At 48.4% G+C, this 17,795-nt stretch overlaps 1 pseudogene; it reads right to left on the reverse strand.

The window, feature by feature from the left end:
* Positions 1 to 5,393: 5,393 nt before the first annotated feature.
* LOC105824053 lies at positions 5,394 to 6,368 on the reverse strand (annotated as a pseudogene).
* Positions 6,369 to 17,795: the final 11,427 nt, after the last annotated feature.

Genomic DNA, 17,795 nt, shown 5'->3' on the forward strand with positions numbered 1-17,795 from the left:
TCTGTTCCCATTCGTATGCCTTTAATTCCACTCTCTTGCCTGATTGCTGTGGCCAGGACTTCCAGCACTATGTTGAATAGAAGTGAAGATAGTGGACACCCTTGTGATTGACCGAATTTCAATCTGATTATATTACTCTTTATTTAAAATGTCATTTTGTATTTGTCCTTATTCAAATTTATTTTGTCACCATCTACTTGTTGATAAAAAAGATAAGGTAGGCTCAGGCTCCCATCCTTTATAAATACAGATTCAAATGGCATATTTTCCTAATATATTTTAGACACAATTTGTCTCACTAATAAATATAAGTATTAAGTACAACAGGTATAATAATTTTCCCCATTTTGTAACAGAAATCCTGATACACTGAAGCTTTTGTAGATTTCCCTAAAGGCTCATTTTCCCATATTAATTTTTCTTGTTCTTCCTTCTCAACTGCCATGAAAATCTAAAAACATGAAATACTACAAATTAGAAACTAATTTCCAAATAAGCACAGATTATCAAAACAAATTCAAGAGTAAATACAATATATAAATAGACCTACAACAGGTATAGACATTAAAGTAAGACAAACCTTTCTACAAAGAAAAGCCCAGTCCCAGATAGCTTCATTGGTAAATTCTGTTAAACATTTAATAAAAATTTAATACTAATCCTTTATAAACACTTACAAAAAGTAGAAGAGAAAGAAAATCTTACAATTTATAAGGCCAGTATTACTCAGATAACTAAACTAGACAAAATCATCACAAAAAGAGCTCCATAGACCACTATGCTTCATAAACACAGAAATCCTCAAAAACACTATGTCATATATGATAAATATTATTATAAATTTTCACATTTAGATTTAAAGCTCACCTGAAATTGATATGTGTTTATTATGTTGTGAAGAAGTCAATATTCATTTTTTTTTTTTCCTATGTGGACAACCAATTGACCCTGGGATGTTTACTGAGATGATGCTCTTGTCTCAACTGCTCTGAGGCCTCTTTTGTTATGTACAAAATGTTCTGGTGTGTGGCTCTGAGTTGGACTCTCTATTCTTTCTATTTTCCCTTTTGCGTCTCCTTGCCTACTACCACACACAGCCTTGATTACTGCAGCTTTAATTTTAGCTGTAATAGCTGGACTTTAATTCCTCCAACTTTGTTCTTTAAGATTGTCTTGACTATTCTTTTTTTTTTTTTTGAGACAAAGCCTCACTCTTTTGCCTGGGCTAGAGTGCCGTGGCGTCAGCCTAGCTCACAGCAACCTCAAACTCCTGGGCTCAAGCGATCCTTCTGCCTCAGTCTCCCGAGTAGCTGGGACTACAGGCATGTGCCACCAAGCCCGGCTAATTTTTTCTATATATTTTTAATTGTCCCATTAGTTTCTTTCTATTTTTAGTAGAGATGGGGTCTTGCTCTTGCTCAGGCTGATTTCGAACTCCTGAGCTCAAACAATCCGCCCGCCTTGGCCTCCCAGAGTGCTAGGATTACAGGGGTGAGCCACCATGCCCAGCCGACTATTCTTGAACATTTGAATTTTTCTGTACATTTTGAATTTGGCTAGTCAGTTTCCACATGAATTCTGCTGAGAGATTATATTATAATCTCTTGAATCTGTAGATCAATTTGGGGAAAAGTGACATCTTAGTAATACATAGCAAAGAAAAATAAACAAAAGGTAAAAATAAACAAAAAATCACTCCCCCCCCAAAAAAACCACAATAATTAAAAAGGGGGGAATGAAAAACCAAGAATGAGTATTTGGAACTCATAGCACAAACAGGCTCACATCCCCAGTATAGAGATCCTAAAAAAAAAAAAAAAAAGAGACCATCCATAAAGTAGAAAAATTGGCAAATGATATTCTATAGTTCACAGAAAAGGAAATATCAATAGTTTTATATACATAAAATATGCTTAGGCTCAGTCATAATCTGACATAATTATTTAATTCAGATTTTTACAACATACTCTAAAATCGTGAAGAAAAATAATTCTTACTCTCCAGACCCACCTGGTCCAGCACCTTCTGTCTCCTACCTGAATGCACTGAGAGGTGGCCATGTTTCCCAGAGGTCAGGCACACAGAGCAGATGGAGGCAGAAGATGGGGGATCACATGGGACAGGCCTCAGGAGCAGAGCCCTTGGTGTATGGCACAAGTGCAAGCTGGGCCGTAGGTGCGTGCAGTCCTCTTCCTTGGAAAAGTGACCTGGATTCCCCATGCTCCATGCGCACACACATATCAGGCACGTCGGGAGGCCTGTGCACCCGTGCACAGCCGACACTGCAGCATGCAAACCCCCGTTCCCCCTCCTCCCTCGCCCCCCGAGTGTTGAAGGAGCCCGCCATCATATTCTCAGTGGGCATGTGCTTATGCAGTTCTGCATCCAACTTCTCATTCTACAATTGGGAAACTGAGGCCCAGAAAAAGACAGGAATTGGTCCAGACCACAAGAGGTGGACAGAGTCCAGAGTATTAGGGAGGGCTCCAGCTTCCTGGGCCTTGGCTACACGTACCCATCAGGTTTGTTTTGGAAATGAGAGCTTCTGTGATTTTCAGGGATTGCTGCTCCCTCCCTCTCCACATGGAGCCATTTTCCTATCCGCATCCCCACATGAGAGCACACGCACACACTACACTTCTCAGGTGGGGACTATGGAGGTGAAAGCACAGAAGGAGCAGGTACTGAGAAGCCACAAAAAAGGGAAGAAGAAAGGGATGGGAGGCAGCGCTGCCATAGGACAGGGGCATCCTCTCTCCTAGCTACATGCCCAGGGGCCCAGAGCACGTGCAGGAGGATTCTTCAGGTCCCCATGGTTCTGCCTGGGCTGGGTCCCTCCTCAGCTCAGCCTTAATAGGATAGGACTAGGGTCCTGCCATTACCTCTGTGGGCACCTAGGATGAGTGTGGTCCTATGTGCCCTAGTGTAGACAGGGGCACTAGGAGACTAAGCCTGAGTATCATTCTGTACATACTGAGGTGACTGGAGTGTGGAACTACAGGGTTCCACACACCAGAAAGTGTCTGTTGACCTTGGTTCTTCATCAGTGCTGAGACATGGAGAAAATGTTTTCCAATCCCTGGAGATCCTTCTGTGCAGAGAAAGGCTTGAGGGCTTGGGGGAATGAAGACTTGGGGTAGAACAGAACATGCAGGATCACTGGAGTCAAGAGCATGGGCCTCCCTTTTAAAAATTTAAACATATGTTCTTTGTTAAAGAAAAAAAGAGCCAATATATACAAATATGAATATTCCCTTTATTCCTGCAGAACTACTTTATAGACACATACATTTATTGCATTTATGTATATACATATGGACATACATATTTATGTACATACATATGAACATAGTGTTGTTTAAATGCATATTGCATCATACCATGCAACTTGTTCTGTAAGTGCAAACATATTTCAATTTTAAATGACCAGGAAGAATTCATGAATATGGATGCTTCCTAATGATTTAACCATCCTAAGTGAATTACATTTTTTCATTGGTTCCAATTTGTAAATATTATAAACAGTTCTCTGTGAACTTCCTTGTGTCTTTGTACAACTAACTCTACAAAGTCTTATCAGGGATATGGAATTTCACCGCAAAATGATCAGAGTACTTAGATTCTTAGAATAGGGATCCCTGTTCAGAATGCTATAAATGCCCCTTACGCCAACGTCCTAGATCAAGTGATCATTCCATCCAGGCTAGTTTTAGAAATTAAAAAACTGTGAGTAGAAAACCTTTTTATTCCCATTCTGGAAATATTATAAGAAAGATTGGATTTGTTTTAGCTGGAAAAAGAAAATATGTGTATAACCACGAAGAGGGATTAAAAACACAATAAATCTAAAAAATTTCTAGGAATTACTTGCAGTGTCTAATGTTCCTATCCTGTCCCTGGATGCTCTGCTGGCTTAGGCTACATCAGCAACAGAGTTTTCCCAGTCCAGATGGTTTCTCAATCTGGTTCTGAAAACATGTATAAGTTTGAATTCTTTCTTTTCTTTCTCTCTTTCTTTTCTTTTCTTTTCTTTTCCTTTCTTTTCTTTTCTGTCTTTCTCTCTTGCTTTTCTTTCTTTTTCTTTCCTTCTTTCTCTCTTCGTTTCTTTCTCTTTTCTCTCTTTCTTTCTTTCTTTTTCTTTTCCTTCTCTTTCTTTCTCTTTTCTTCTTCCATTTTCTTTCTTTTCTTTCTTCCCTTCCTTTCCTTTCCCCTTCCCCTCTCCTCCCTTCCTTCCTTCCTTTCTTTTCTATCTTTTTTCTTTCCTCCCTCTCTCCATTCCTCTGTCCCTTCATTATTTTCTTCTTTTCTTTATCTTTTGTAATTATATGGATATAAACAAAAAGGCATGAATATATCGTGTAGGATGTTTTGTTCTGATTAATTGACATACTTACTGGATAAAATTATAAAAGAGAATACAAATCAATAGAGAAAATAACACACAATCTTTCTACTGAGAATTTGCTTCCCTTACTCCCAAGTTTCTGGGCCTTTGTGCTTGAGATTGAATAGAACGTGGACATTTGTGTTTGGCTTTTAGATGGCATTTCTATTTCCTTCCCAATTTGACGATATCATATCTGGAAAGACTAACCAGCTAGATATCACCTGATTAGACCCCTCCTGTGTTTAGAGATGAGCAGCAAATCAGAGACAGGGAATAGGAGGCCTTTCAACTCTTTTTCTTTCACCTCAGCATCACCTCTGATTTTTATCCCTTACTCTTCACCTTGAAAAATGACTTTGAATGGAATGTCATTCTCTCCGTCCTCTACCACAGTCCATGATCTGTCTTCTCCATAGCTTATAGAACAAAGGACCACAGGGAGAACCACAAGAGCTAGTATTTTTTTTTTTGGTTTATTATTTCAACAGATATTTATTATATTTATTTCCTAATATGTACAATGCATTCAAGCACAGTGAAAATAAAGGCTAGGTTTTCTTATTTATCAAGAAAAAATTGACTATTTAATGAATTACTTAGTTAGATTGCTTATTGATCAATACTTGAATGCTCAATTTAGAAATCTGAGTCATTCTTCAAATACATATACTGGAGGCACTGTGAAGAAAACTTAGCACCTTTATAAAGATAATTTTTCAATTACCATGTCTTCCAAATAAATGTTTTGATTGTATTAAAATTAATGTTTATGTAGATTATTTCAACAAAATGAATTTACCTCCAATAACTTGAATGGCATAAAGTTTAATTAACTCAAAAATACGTCAAATTTGATAAAGATTAAAAGGAAGCTATTGACTTCAACTGTGAGTGAATTTTGTTTATTGGTGACTTTTGGGAGACCACTTCCAGTAAAATGCTGATGGAAAAAGACAGATTTCTGAGCATGAAGAGAAATCAGCAACCACTGTATATAGACTCCCAACTAAGATCTCTTACTTGAGGTCCCTGGTCTAACTAAAAAAGGGATCCTAGCTTGACCCATGTGCTTCTTTATAGCTTCTTTGATCTCTTTATTCCTCAGGTTACAGATAATGGGGTTGAGGAAGGGGACAAAACTGCAAAGCCCAGAGCAATGACTGTGTCCCAAAACAAGTAGTAGGTGGCAGAGAAGAGTAGGTACATGAGAGCCATATCACCAGCAAGAGCAACATAACAGTGAGGTGGGAGATGCATGTTGAAAATGCTTTGCGGTGGTCTTCAACTGAATGCACATGCAGAATCACAGCCACGATACCAGTGCAGGACGTGACAGTGAGCATCACAGTTGTGATACTCTCCACTGCACAGACAACATTAACAGTCTGAATCATGATGATGGCTTGTGTGTCTGCGCAAGCCAGGCGCAGCACTGAGAGGAAGTCACAGAAGATGTGCTCGAGGTGGTTTAAGCCACAAAATGGCAACTAAGAGATGCAGGCAATCTCAGGGAGGGTGTGATAAAGCCACAAACACAGCAACTTAAAGTCAGCTGGGCACATAGCTTGGGGGTCATGAGAGTTGGACACTGAAGAGGGCTGCAGATGGCCAGGTAGCGATCAAAGGCCATAGCTGTCAAGAAACACGTCTCACTGATGCCTGTGGAATGGAAGAAATACATCTGCAGGAAACAACCATGTAAGGAAATGCTCTTCCTTTCACTAAGCAGGCTTGACAGCATCTTTGAGATGGTTGCTGCGGTAAACCAGATTTCCAGAAAAGAAAGCACACTAATAAAGAAGGACATAGGAGTGTGGGGGTGAGTATTCAGCTGGACCACTGTGATGATGACCAGGTTTTCAACAACAATGAAAGCATAGATGAAGAGCAACAGAACAAAACAGATGACAGACTTTCCCCAGGAATAAGGGAAAAAAGAGAAGATAAACTCCTGTGAGGTGGTCCAATTGGGGGTCTCCATCTCCAAGTTGGAAGTGAGAGTTTCAACTCCCAGTGCACTGAAGCCTTCTAGGAGGTTCTGTTATTGATCAGAGAAATACATTTGCCAGAAGTCAGCCTCTGGATAGATCCCTGTATTGAGGTACAGAGGAAGATAAAGGAAGAAGGGACTGGTCCATATCCCATAGCTGCTTACAACTAAAGTCGTAGTACAGAAAAAGTCCAGTCTGAAAGCACAGCCAGTATTTTGGACCGGCAATTCTCAAGTTTTAGTATGTGTCAAAACCACTTGTTATTAAACGCTGATTGCCGGTGCCATGCTCAGAGTTTCTAATCTAGCGGGTCTTAGGTAGGGCCCTAGAATTTTCATTTCTAACAAACTTCCAGGCAGTGTTGGTCCTGCTGGTCAGAGGACTATGATTTGAAACCACTTTGTTCAGATAAACGGAATTTGACAAGGCATTGAGAAATAACAATTAAAGTGATTTTCTTTCCTGTATTCAGATCTTATGGACTCCCTAACAATCTCCCCAAAGCTGTTGCAAAATTCTTTCCTCAAGCTCCCAGTTCATCTGATTCTTCACATATGATTGAACAGAATATTTTAACAATAAAGGCAAAGCCATCACTGGTGAATTCTGTCCATCTTCCCTTTCTTCCTCTAAATAACTCACCCTCTCTTTACATATATATTCTTAAGAATAATTCAGAGAATATTTAGAGGAGAAAAACTATAGAAATGTTTTTATGTTATTTTAAATTCTTTTAAAGGACAATCCATTCTATCTCCTTCCATTCTTTCTGTTCTGCATTTTCTACATAAGGGGATCTCAAGGGTGTTTTATATCACAGCTTTTGGTCAAATGAAATAATTCGTGGAAACTGAAAATATTTATTGCAAGGATTTAATCCCCTCAATCACTATGAAAAGGAAATCATAATTAAATGATTTTGCAAAGGCCTCGTCCGGGGGTTGCTGGCCTGTGTGCAGAGGGCTCATGTGGATGGTGTCGGCCTGCCTGCCAAGGGCTACGATGGGGGGTGTTGGCCCAGGTGTCGAGGGCTCACACAGGGGGTGCAGATCCATGTGCCAAGGGCTCACCCCGGGGGGGTCGGACTGTGCGCAGTGGGCTCACTTGGGGAGGCATCGGCCCGGGTGCAGAGGGCTCAAATGGGGGTGTCGACCAGTGTGCAGAGGGTCACATTGCAGGTGTCAGCCCCTGTGCAGGGGGTCACCTGGGGGGTGTTGGACCGTGTACACAGGGATACCCGTGGGGTGTCATCCCACGTGCAGTGGGTCACCCGTAGGGTGTCGGCCCTTATGGAGAAGGTCACCCTGTTGGTGTCATTCCATGTGCAGAAGGTCACCCTGGGGGTGTTGGCCCATATGCAAAGGATCTCCAGTGGTGTGTGGGCCCGTGTGCAGACTGACACATGGGGGTATCGGCCCATGTGCAGTGGGTCACCTGGGGGCTGTCAGCCCATGTGCATAAGGTCCCACAGGGCATGTCGGCCCATGTGCAGAAGATCTCCCAGGGTGTGTGGGCCCGTGTGCAGAGAGTCACCTGGGGAGGTGTCGGCCCATGTGAGGAGTGTCTCCCATGGGGTGGCGGCCAGTGTGCAGAGGGTCACCCGGTGGGTGTCGGCCTGTTTGCAGGGGGTCACCCTGTGGATGTCGGCCCATGTGCAGAGGGTCACCCGTGGGGTGTAGGCCCATGTACAAAGGGTCCCGTGGAGGTGTCAGCCAGTGTGCAGAGGGTTGCCCAGGGGGTGACGGCCCATGTACAGAGGGTCACTCGGGGTGTTTTGGCCTGTGCGCAGGGGGTCAATCTGGGGGTGTAGGCCCATGTGCAGAGGCCACATCTGGGTTGTGTGGCCCATGTGTGGAGGCCTCACCCAGGGCTGTGGCCCATGAGCAGAGGGTCACCCGGGGGGTGTCAGCCCGTGTGCAGAGAGTAACCTAGAAGGTTTCGACCCACGTGCAGGGGGTCACCCAGGGGTGTTGGCCTGTATGCAGAGGGCTCATGTGGGTGGTGTCAGCATGTGTGCCGAGGGCTCACCCACGGGTGTCAGCCCGTGTTTAGAGGAATCACATCAGGGGGTATCAGCCCATGTGCAGAGGTCTCATGTCGGGGTTTCTGCCAGTGTGCAGAGGGTCGCTCGGGTGGTGTTGGCCTATTTTCAAAGGATCATCTGTAGGGTGTCAGCCTATGTGCAGGGGGTCTCCCAGGGGGGCCAGTCCGTATACAGAGGGTCACCGCTGCATGTCGGCTCGTGTGCAGAGGGTCTCCCATCGTGCTTCAGCCCATGTGCAGAGGGTCACCCTGTGGGTGTTGGCCCGTGTGCATAGGGTCCCACAGGGGGTGTCGGCCAGCGTGCCTAGGGTATCCCAGAGGATTTAGGCCCTTGTGCAAAGGGTCACCAGGGAGGTGTCGGCCCATATGCAGAAGGTCACGTGAGAGGTGTCAAACGTGTGCAGATGGCCCCATGGGGTGTATAAGACCATGTGCAGTGGGTCTCCCAGGGGTGTTGGCTTATGTGCGGTGGGTCACCCGGGGGGTGTCGGCCCGTGTACAGATGGTCACCCATTGGGTGTCGGCCTGTGTGCAGAGTGTCACTCTGTTGCTCCATGAATTAATATAAATATATTGGCGACAGGAAACGTCTCAGGAGTTTTGCAGAGCTTTGCCCTGAAGAAATATGTGAACATGTTAGCTTGCATATCGAAAGCTGTTTCACCTCAGGAGGGCGTCTCTGAAAGACAGTAGCAGCTGAATCCCACAAGGCGCTGTGTTTCTCAGACCTAAAGGTTTGGATTTGCTTTGTAAAGCAAAGCAAATCTGTTAAATACTACAGGATGAGAGCTGATCAAAGAGTGCCCGCCACGATCAGACAGCTGCCCGTGGCTATAAGCAATTAGCCCAAGGGACAGTTCCTGCTTAAAACTCCTGACTACCTGTCTCCATCCACAATAACCTGATAAAGAAAATATGGAGCCAATATATATCTCTGTTTAACCCCTCTGTTAAGTGATAAATTTACCTTAGAACTTAGAAGTCTTTGAAAGATAGTCTTTGAAATATTTTGTAACCATTTGTTCACGTAGGTAGAATTAGTTAAGGGATCTGTAGAAGCCTTTTGCAAAACTGTTAACCTAAGAGGAACTACCTGCTGTTATGTAAATTTGTTACCCCTGGCAACTGATCACTGTACCTATAAATGACCATGTAAAACTTCACTCGTGGCCTCTGAGATTGACGGAGAAATTCAGGCTCCCTGAGCACCCGCTTTGCCTATAATCTTTATAAATCTATAAAACTATGCCTTCATCTCTGTGTATTCTTTTATTTCCATGATTTTCCGTTTTCTATTATTTTCTTATCCCTTGCAACCCTACCAAAGGGACCGGGTTTTTCGCGGGGAGCTTAGCTACCTCCCAGTGTCACCCATAGGGTGTCTGCCCTGTGGAGAGGGTCACTGGGGGGTGTCGGCCTGTATTCAGAGGGTCTCCCAGGGGGTGTCAGCCCATGTATGATGGGACACCTGGGGGGTGTCGAACTGTTTGCTGTGTGTTACCCGGTGGGAGTCGACCCATGTATGGAGGGTCACATGGATAGTGTCAGCCCATGTGCAGAGGGACACCCTTGGGGTGTCTGCCTGTGAGCAGAGGGTCATACGCGGGTGTCAGCTCATGTGCGGTTGGTCATCCAGGGTGTGTTGGCCTGTGCAGAGAGGGTCACCCAGGGGATGTTGGCCTGGGTGCAGAGGGTATCCCTGGGGGTGTCGGCCTGTCCGCAGTGGGGCATGGGTGCTGTTGGCCCATATGCAGTGGATGACCCTGCGGGTGTCGGCCCGTGTGCAGAGGGTAACCCAGGTGGTGTCCACGCATGTGCAGAGTGTCTCCCAGGGGGTGTCAGCCCATGTGCAGAGGGTCACTCAGGGGCTGTTGGCCAGTGTGCCGAGCGTAACCTGGGGGATGTCAGCCTGTGCGCAGAGGGCCCCTGGTGGGGTGTCAGCCTGTGTGCACAGGCTCACTCGGTGAGTGTCAGCCCATGTGCAGGGGGTCACCAGGCAGATGTTGGTCCGTGTGCAGAATGTCACCCTGGAGGTTTCGGCCTGTGTGCAGAGGCTCATGCATGGGGTGTTGGCCCGTGTGAAGTGGGTGACCCGGGGGCTTCAACACATGTGCAGAGAGTCTCCTGTAGGGTGTCGGTCCGTGTGCTGTGGGTTCCCCTGGGGCTGTCATTCCATGTGCGGATTGTCACCCGGGAGTGTCGGCCCGTTTGCGGTGTGTCACCTGGATAGTGTTGGCCCATGTGCCGAGGGACACCAGAGGGGTGTTGGCAAATGTGCGGAGGGTTACTGTTGCTCCATGAATTAATATAGATGTGTTTGCAGATAGGATTTGTCTTAGGAGTTTTTCAGAGCTTTGCCCTGAAGGAATATGTGAACGTGTTGGTTTGCATTTCAAATGCTGTTACACTCGGAAGGGTGTCTCTGAAAGACACTAGCGGCTGTATCCCACAAGGCGCTGTGTTTCTCAGACCTAAAGGTTTGGATTTGCTTTGTAAAGCAAAGCGAATCTGTTAAAAACTACAGGATGAGAGCTGACAATGGAGTGCCCCCCAGAACAGACAGCTGCCCAAATGGCTAAAAGCAAAGCTCTTGTATAAACACTCCAGACTACCTGTCTCCATTCACAATAACTTAGTAAATATGGAGCCAACATATCTTTGTTTAACCCCTCTGTTAAGTGATAAACCTACCTTAGAACTTAGAAGTTAATCTTTGAAAGATTTTGTAACCACTTGCTCACGTAGATAGAATTAGTTAAAGGATCTGTAGAAGCCTTTTGGAAATTTGATAACCTGAGAGGAAATACCTGTTGTTATGTAAATCTGTTATCCCTGGCAATTGATCACGATTTCCTATAAGATATCATGTAAGACCTCATTTGGGGCTTTTTGAGACCCACGGAGAAGGTCTAGGCCCCCTGAGATCCTGCTTTGCCTATAATCTTCATCAACTTATAAAACTATATCTTTGTCTCTGTGTATTCTTTTATTTTCCATTTTTCTCTATTATTTTCTTATCTCTTGCAACTCTACCAAAGGGACCCGGTTTTTTTGCTGGGAGCTTAGCTATCTCCCCACAAGTTACCCAGGGGGTGCCAACCTGAACGAAGAGGGTCACCCAGGAGGTGTCAGCTTGTGTGTGGTGGGTCACCCGGGGGTGTCATCCCGTGTGGAGAGTGTCACCTGGTGGGTGTTGCCATGTGTGCAGAAGGTCTCCCGGGGGGTGTCCACCCATTTGCAGAGGGTCATGGTTGGTTTCGTCCAGAAGTGCAGTGGGTCACCCAGCAGGTGATGGCCAGTGTTCAAAGGGTATCCCGGGGGGTCTCTGCCCATGTGCAGAGGGTCACCCGGAGGTTTCAGCCCGTGTACAGAGGGACGCCTGTCAGACGTTGGCCTGCAGGCAGAGGGTCCCCGGGGGTGTTGGCCTGTGTGCAGAGAGTTTATCTGGGTGTTGTGGGCCTGTATGCAGAGGGTCACCCCTAGGGTATTGGCAAATGTGCAGAGGGTCACCCTTGAGTGTTTGGCCGTGTACAGAGTGTCACCATTGGAGTGTCAGCCCGTGTGTGGTGGCTCATGAGGATGCTGTCGTCCCATGCGTAGATGGTCACCCAGGGGCTGTCGGCCAGTGTGCGGAGGGCATCATGGGGAATTTTGGCCTGTGGCCAGAGAGTAACCCGTGGGGTATCAGCCCGTGTGCAGTGTCACCCTTGGGGTGTCGGTCCATGTGCAGTGGGTCACCATGGGGGTCTTGGCCTATGTGTAGAGGGTCACCCTGAGGGTGTCTGCCCGTGTGCATAGGATCCCACGCATAGTGTCAGCCTGTATGCAGAGGGTTTAGGCCCGTGTGCACAGGGACACCTGTGGGGTTTCAGCCGGTGTGCACAGGGTCACCTGAGAGATGTCGGCAAATGTGCAGAGAGTCACCCAGGAGCTGTCTGCCCAAACAGACAGGGTCACACAGGGTGTGTCCGCCAGTGTGCAGAGGGTTAACCGGGGAGTGTCAGAGATGGTCTCCCGGGAGGTGTCGGCCCGTGTGCAGAGGTTCACCCGTGGGGTATTAGTCCGTGTGCAGAGTGTCACACTTGGGGTGTGTCCCAGGCATATAGGCCTGTGAGCACAGGGTGACGGGGGGGTGTTGGCCCGTGGGCAGAGGGCTCCCAGGGTATGTCAGTCCATGTGCAGAGGGTCACCAGGGAGGTGTCAGCCCATGTGCGTTCAGTCACCCGGGCAGTGTTGTCCCGTGTGTGGAGGGTTATATGTGTTTGTCGGCCCATGTGAGGAGTGTGTCTCAGGGGTTTCGACCCATGTGCGGAGAGTCACCCAGGTGGTGTCAGCCAGTGTGCAGCGACCAGTCGCTTGTCGGCCCTTGTGCAGAGGGTCACCCGGGGGGTGTTGGCCTGTGTGAAGAGGGTTACCCAAGGGTTGTCGGTTCGTGTGCATAGGGACATCGGTGGGGTATCAGCCTGTTTGCAGAGGGTAACCTAGGGGGTGTTGGCCCGAGTGCGATGGGTCACCTGGGGCAGTGTCGGCCTATGCAAAGAGGGTCACCTGGGGGCTGTCTGCCCATGTGCAAAGAGTCTCCTGGGAGGGCGTTGGCCTGTTTGCAGAGGGCCATGGGTGGTGTACGCCCATGTATGGTGGTCACCCGGCGTGTGTCGGTCCATGTGCACACAGTCACCTGGCGGGTGTCTACCCATGTGCAGAGGGTCTCTAGGGGGATGTTGGCCCATGTGAAGAGGGTCACCCGCTGCATATCAGCCCGTGTGCAGAGGGTGACACGGGGACTGTTGGGCCATTTGCAGAGGGTCATCGGTGGTGACAGCCTGTGTGTGGTGGGTCACCCAGTGGGTGTCAGCCCTTGTGCAGAGGATCACCCTGGGGGATTTCAGCCCATGTGCAGAAGGACTCCTGGAGGGTGTCGGCTTGTGTGCAGATTGTCCCCCCCTGCGGTGTCGATCCTGTGCAGAGGGTCACCCAGGAAGTATTGGCAGATGTGAGCAGTGTCTCCCAGTGGATGTCGGCCCGTATGGGGAGCGTCACCCAGGGGGTGTCGGCCAGTGTGCAGGGGGACACCAGTCGGACCTTGTGCAAAAGGTCACCCAGGCGGTGTTGGCCTGTGTGCAGAGGGTTACCCAAGGGGTGTCGACCCGTGTGGAGAGGTGGGTCACACCCCAGGGTGTGTCGGTCAGTTTGCAGAGGGACATCTGTGGGGTGTCGGCAGGTGTGCGGTGGGTCACCCGGGGTGTGTCTGGCTGTGAAAAGTAGGTCACCTGGTGGGTGTCATCCCTTGTGCAGAGGGTCACATATGGGGTGTCGGCCCACGTACGGAAGATCACACATGGGGTTTTGGCCCATGTGCAGAAGGTCTCCCCAGGGGTGTCTGCCCATCTGAAGAAGGTCACATGGTCGGTGTTGGCCCATGTGCGATGTGTTTCCCATTGGGTGTCGGCATGTGTGCAGAGGGTCATTCGGGGTGTGTCAACCCCTGTGTAGAGGGTCACCTGGCATGTGTCCACCTTTGTGCAGAGGGTCTCCCATGTAGTGTCTTCCTGTGTGCAGAAGGTCACCCAGGGCATGTCGGCCAGTTTGCACAGGGTCACCTGGGCAGTGTCATCCCATGTGTGGAAGGTCACCCAGCAGCTGTCAGGCTGTGTGCAGAGGGTCACCCATGTGGTCTCAGTCCAGTTACAGAAGGTCTCCCAGGGGTGTCGGTCCCTGTGCAGAGGGTCACACATGGGGTGTCGGCCTGTGTGCAGACGGTCACCTGGGGGGTGTCGGCCCGTGTTCAGTGGATCACCTGGAGGTGTCGGCCCCTGTGTAGAAGGTCACACGTGGGTGTCAGCATGTGTACAGAGGGTCGCCTCGGGTGTGTCAGCCCATGTGCAGGAGGTCCCCCTTGGTGTGTCGGCCCATGTACAGAGGGTCACCCTGGAGGTGTTGGCTAGTGTGCACAGTGTCACCCAGGGGTGTCCGCCCGTGTGCAGTGGGTCTACCAGGGAGTGTGGGCCAGATGCACAGATTAACCCAACGATGCCCAATTATGCCCAGTGAAGCCAAACGATGCCCAGCTATGCCCAGTGATGCCCCATGATGGCAAGTAATGCCAAATGATGCCCACTGATGTCAAGCGAAGCCCAGCAATGCCAAGTGATGCCCAGCAATGCCCAGTTATGCCAAACAATTCCCAGCATGCCTAATCATGCCCAGTGATGCCAATCAATGTCCAGTGATGTCCAGAGATGCCCAGTATGCCCTTTGATATCAAGCAATGCCCATTGATCCCCACTGATGCCCAGTGATGCCAAACGATGCCCAGTGGTGCCAAGCAATGCTCATCGATGTCCAGTGATGCCCAGAGATGCCCAGATATGCCAAGCAATGCCCATCAATGCCCCGTGATGCCCAGAGATGCCCAGTGATGCCAAGCGATGCCAGGCAATGCCTGGTGATGCCCCTCATTGCCCAGTGATTCCAAGCAATGGTCAGCAATGCCAAGTTTTGCCAAGCATTGCCCAGCAATTCACAGAATGCTCATCAATACCAAGCTATGCCCATCGATCCCCACCAATGCCCAGTGATGCCAAGTGATGCCCATCAATGCCAAGCAATGCCCAGAGATTCCCAATGCTGCCAAGCAATGCCCATTGATGCCCACTGAGGCCAAGCGAAGCCCATCGATGTGAAGTGATACCAAACAATGCCCAGCAATGCCCAGTGATGCCCTGCAATTCCATTTGATGGCTAGTGAAGCCAAGTGATGCCCAATTATGCCCACTGATGGCAATTGATGCCTAGTGATGGCAAGGATTCCTTGCCAAGAGATGGCACTGATGCCAAGTGATGTCCATTAGTGCCCAGTGATGCCAAGCAGAGCCAACTGATGCCAAGCTATGCTCAGCAATGTCCATCGATGCCCAGTGATGCCAAGAGATGCCGATTCATGCCAAGTGATGCCACAGATGTCAAGCGATGCCCATTAGTGCCCAGTGATGCCACGAGATGCAACTGATACCAAGCAATGCCCAGGGATGCCCAGCAATGCCAGTCAATGCCAAACGAGACCCATTGATGCCCACTGATACCAAGTGATGCCCAGCAGTGCCCAGAGACTCCCAGTGATGCCCAGTGATGCCAAGCAATGCAATGGGATGCCAAGCGATGTCCAGTGATGCCCAGCAATGCCCAACAATGCCAATTGATGGCAAGCGATGCTCATCGATACCCAGTGATCCCAAGCAATGCCCAGAGATTCCCAGCAATGCCCAGCAATGCCCATCAATCCCAAGCAATGCCCATTGATGCCCAGTGATGCCAAGCAATGCCCAGTTATGCCAAGCGATGGCCAGCAATGCCCACTGATATCAAGCGATTCCAGGCAAAGCTGAGTGATGTCCATCACTGCAAAGGGATACCAGGCGATACTCAATGATACCTACTGATGCCAAGTGAATCCCAGTGATTCCAAGTGATGCCTAACAATACCCAGTGATGCCCATCGAAGCCCCGTGATGACAGGTGATGCCCATCAATGCCCAGTGATGCCAAGCGATGCCCAATTATTCCCATTGATGCCAAGTGAAGCCCAGCAATGCCAAGTGATGCCCAATAGCACCCAGTGATGCCAAGCGATGCCCAGTGATGCCCAGCGATAATGAATGTGGCATGTGCTTTTCTTAAACTTCTTATATGCATGATGTTTTAAATGGCTCTTTGATGCTAGTTCTTTGTAAGGATCGTCATTGTCTACTTAAACTATTTGGATTAAAAAAATAAAATTCCTTAAAACCGATTTTTCATCTTCTACCTTCAAAAAGAAGCTGCCCTATAAGGTCACCAGGCTTATGGTGACACATGCTGTGGAGCTGAATCGTGTTTTTATTTTCTGTGGCAATTTCAGACTGTGCTTCTGTTGTTGGTCAGAAGAGTTGAGTTTGAATCAAAAATCTGTTAAAATATCTTTCTTTCTATTTGCTATGAATACACTTCACGATGACCAAGTCTGTCATGACCATGTGGAAAACTGACAGTGCATCCTCGTGACGTGGTGTCTGGACCTTGAGCCGGCATCCCAGCAGGTGCCTGGACATGATTCCAGGGCCTGGAGGCACCAGGGCGGTGGGTGCAGCTTCCTCTAGCGAACCGCTAGCCGGGTGGGTGGTATGAGGAGTTTCACGTGGGCCAGAGGAGCTGGTGGGCAACAGAGAAACAGGTGGGGCTTTTGGAAGCCTCTTGGGTCCTACAACTGCAAGAGAAGAAAGCCTCACCTATAGCTGCACCTGCCTTACCCAGTTTTCCCTTGCTTAACATTTCTTTTCTCCTTTTCCTGGTTGTAATGTCAAACACAATGAAAGGAAACATATATGATCTATGAATGCTTTTAGGTACAGCTTATACTTACTGTAAAATAATGGACCTTTTGCTTCACACGTAAGCAGGTTTGAAAAGCAACTTCCCTGGCATCCACTGGGAAGGAGTCATTTGGACATGTCAGAGAAAGGTCTAAGCAGGGAACTCCCTTCTCGGGTTGAGAACTGAGGCAGTGGCAGGGCACTGGCTTCCTCGCATTCCTATTAATATTTTCCAGGCAAATTTTCCTCAGGCCCTGAACTCAGCTGTGCAGATTTTCCCTACAGATGGGTGAGGACCTGCTGGGGTGGAGGTGCCCCTGCGTTGGGAAATTTGTGGTGGGTTAAGCAGAGCCTCTGCAGAACAGTTTTCTCTTCTGCTTTGCCTTTTCCATGGGCCGAGTGCAGACAGAAGCAGGGAGGGGCACGTCCGCCCCTCTCGAGCCTGCAGCCTGTCTTCCTCCATGTCCTCCGCCGGACTCAGGGCTCTGCATCTGCTTCTGCTCTCCAGATAAGCAGTTGTCCTCTGAACCAGTCATTTTGAGCTGGGTCTTCCCAAGCCTCAGGCAGGGTGGGTGGGTATAGTGGCGTCTCCTAGCCTCCCCTTGGCCTTGAGGCCTGGGCAGTGCCTTGGGAGCTCAGAGAGGCTCGCAGCTGCAGGATGTGCCGCCGCCAGCGTGGTTCAGCGGATCCCAGCCAGAGCTGACCTTCTGTGTTTGCCCCTGCCCTTGCGGGACATCTGTGCTGTTTTGACAGGTGGAGACAGACAAGCGGGCAGGTGCTGCTCCCCTGACATAGAGGAAGCAGGACTGGCACGGCCCTTCCTGGCCTTGCAGACACCGGCCTGCAGCCCACACCCACTGTGTCCTTGAGGCTTTTCCTGCTTTGCTGCCCGTGCTGCGGAGGAAGGTGGAGAGTTGACAGAAGGTGTCAGTGTCAAAATGAAAATAGTTGTTAATTTTATGCAGTATCTAACAGGGTTTGTTCTAGCAGCTTAATAAAACAGAACTTTTCAATGAGAACTGAAAA

Source organism: Propithecus coquereli, unplaced genomic scaffold (genome assembly GCF_000956105.1).
Source record: "Propithecus coquereli isolate 6110/MARCELLA unplaced genomic scaffold, Pcoq_1.0 Scaffold71, whole genome shotgun sequence".
NCBI lineage: Eukaryota > Metazoa > Chordata > Mammalia > Primates > Indriidae > Propithecus > Propithecus coquereli.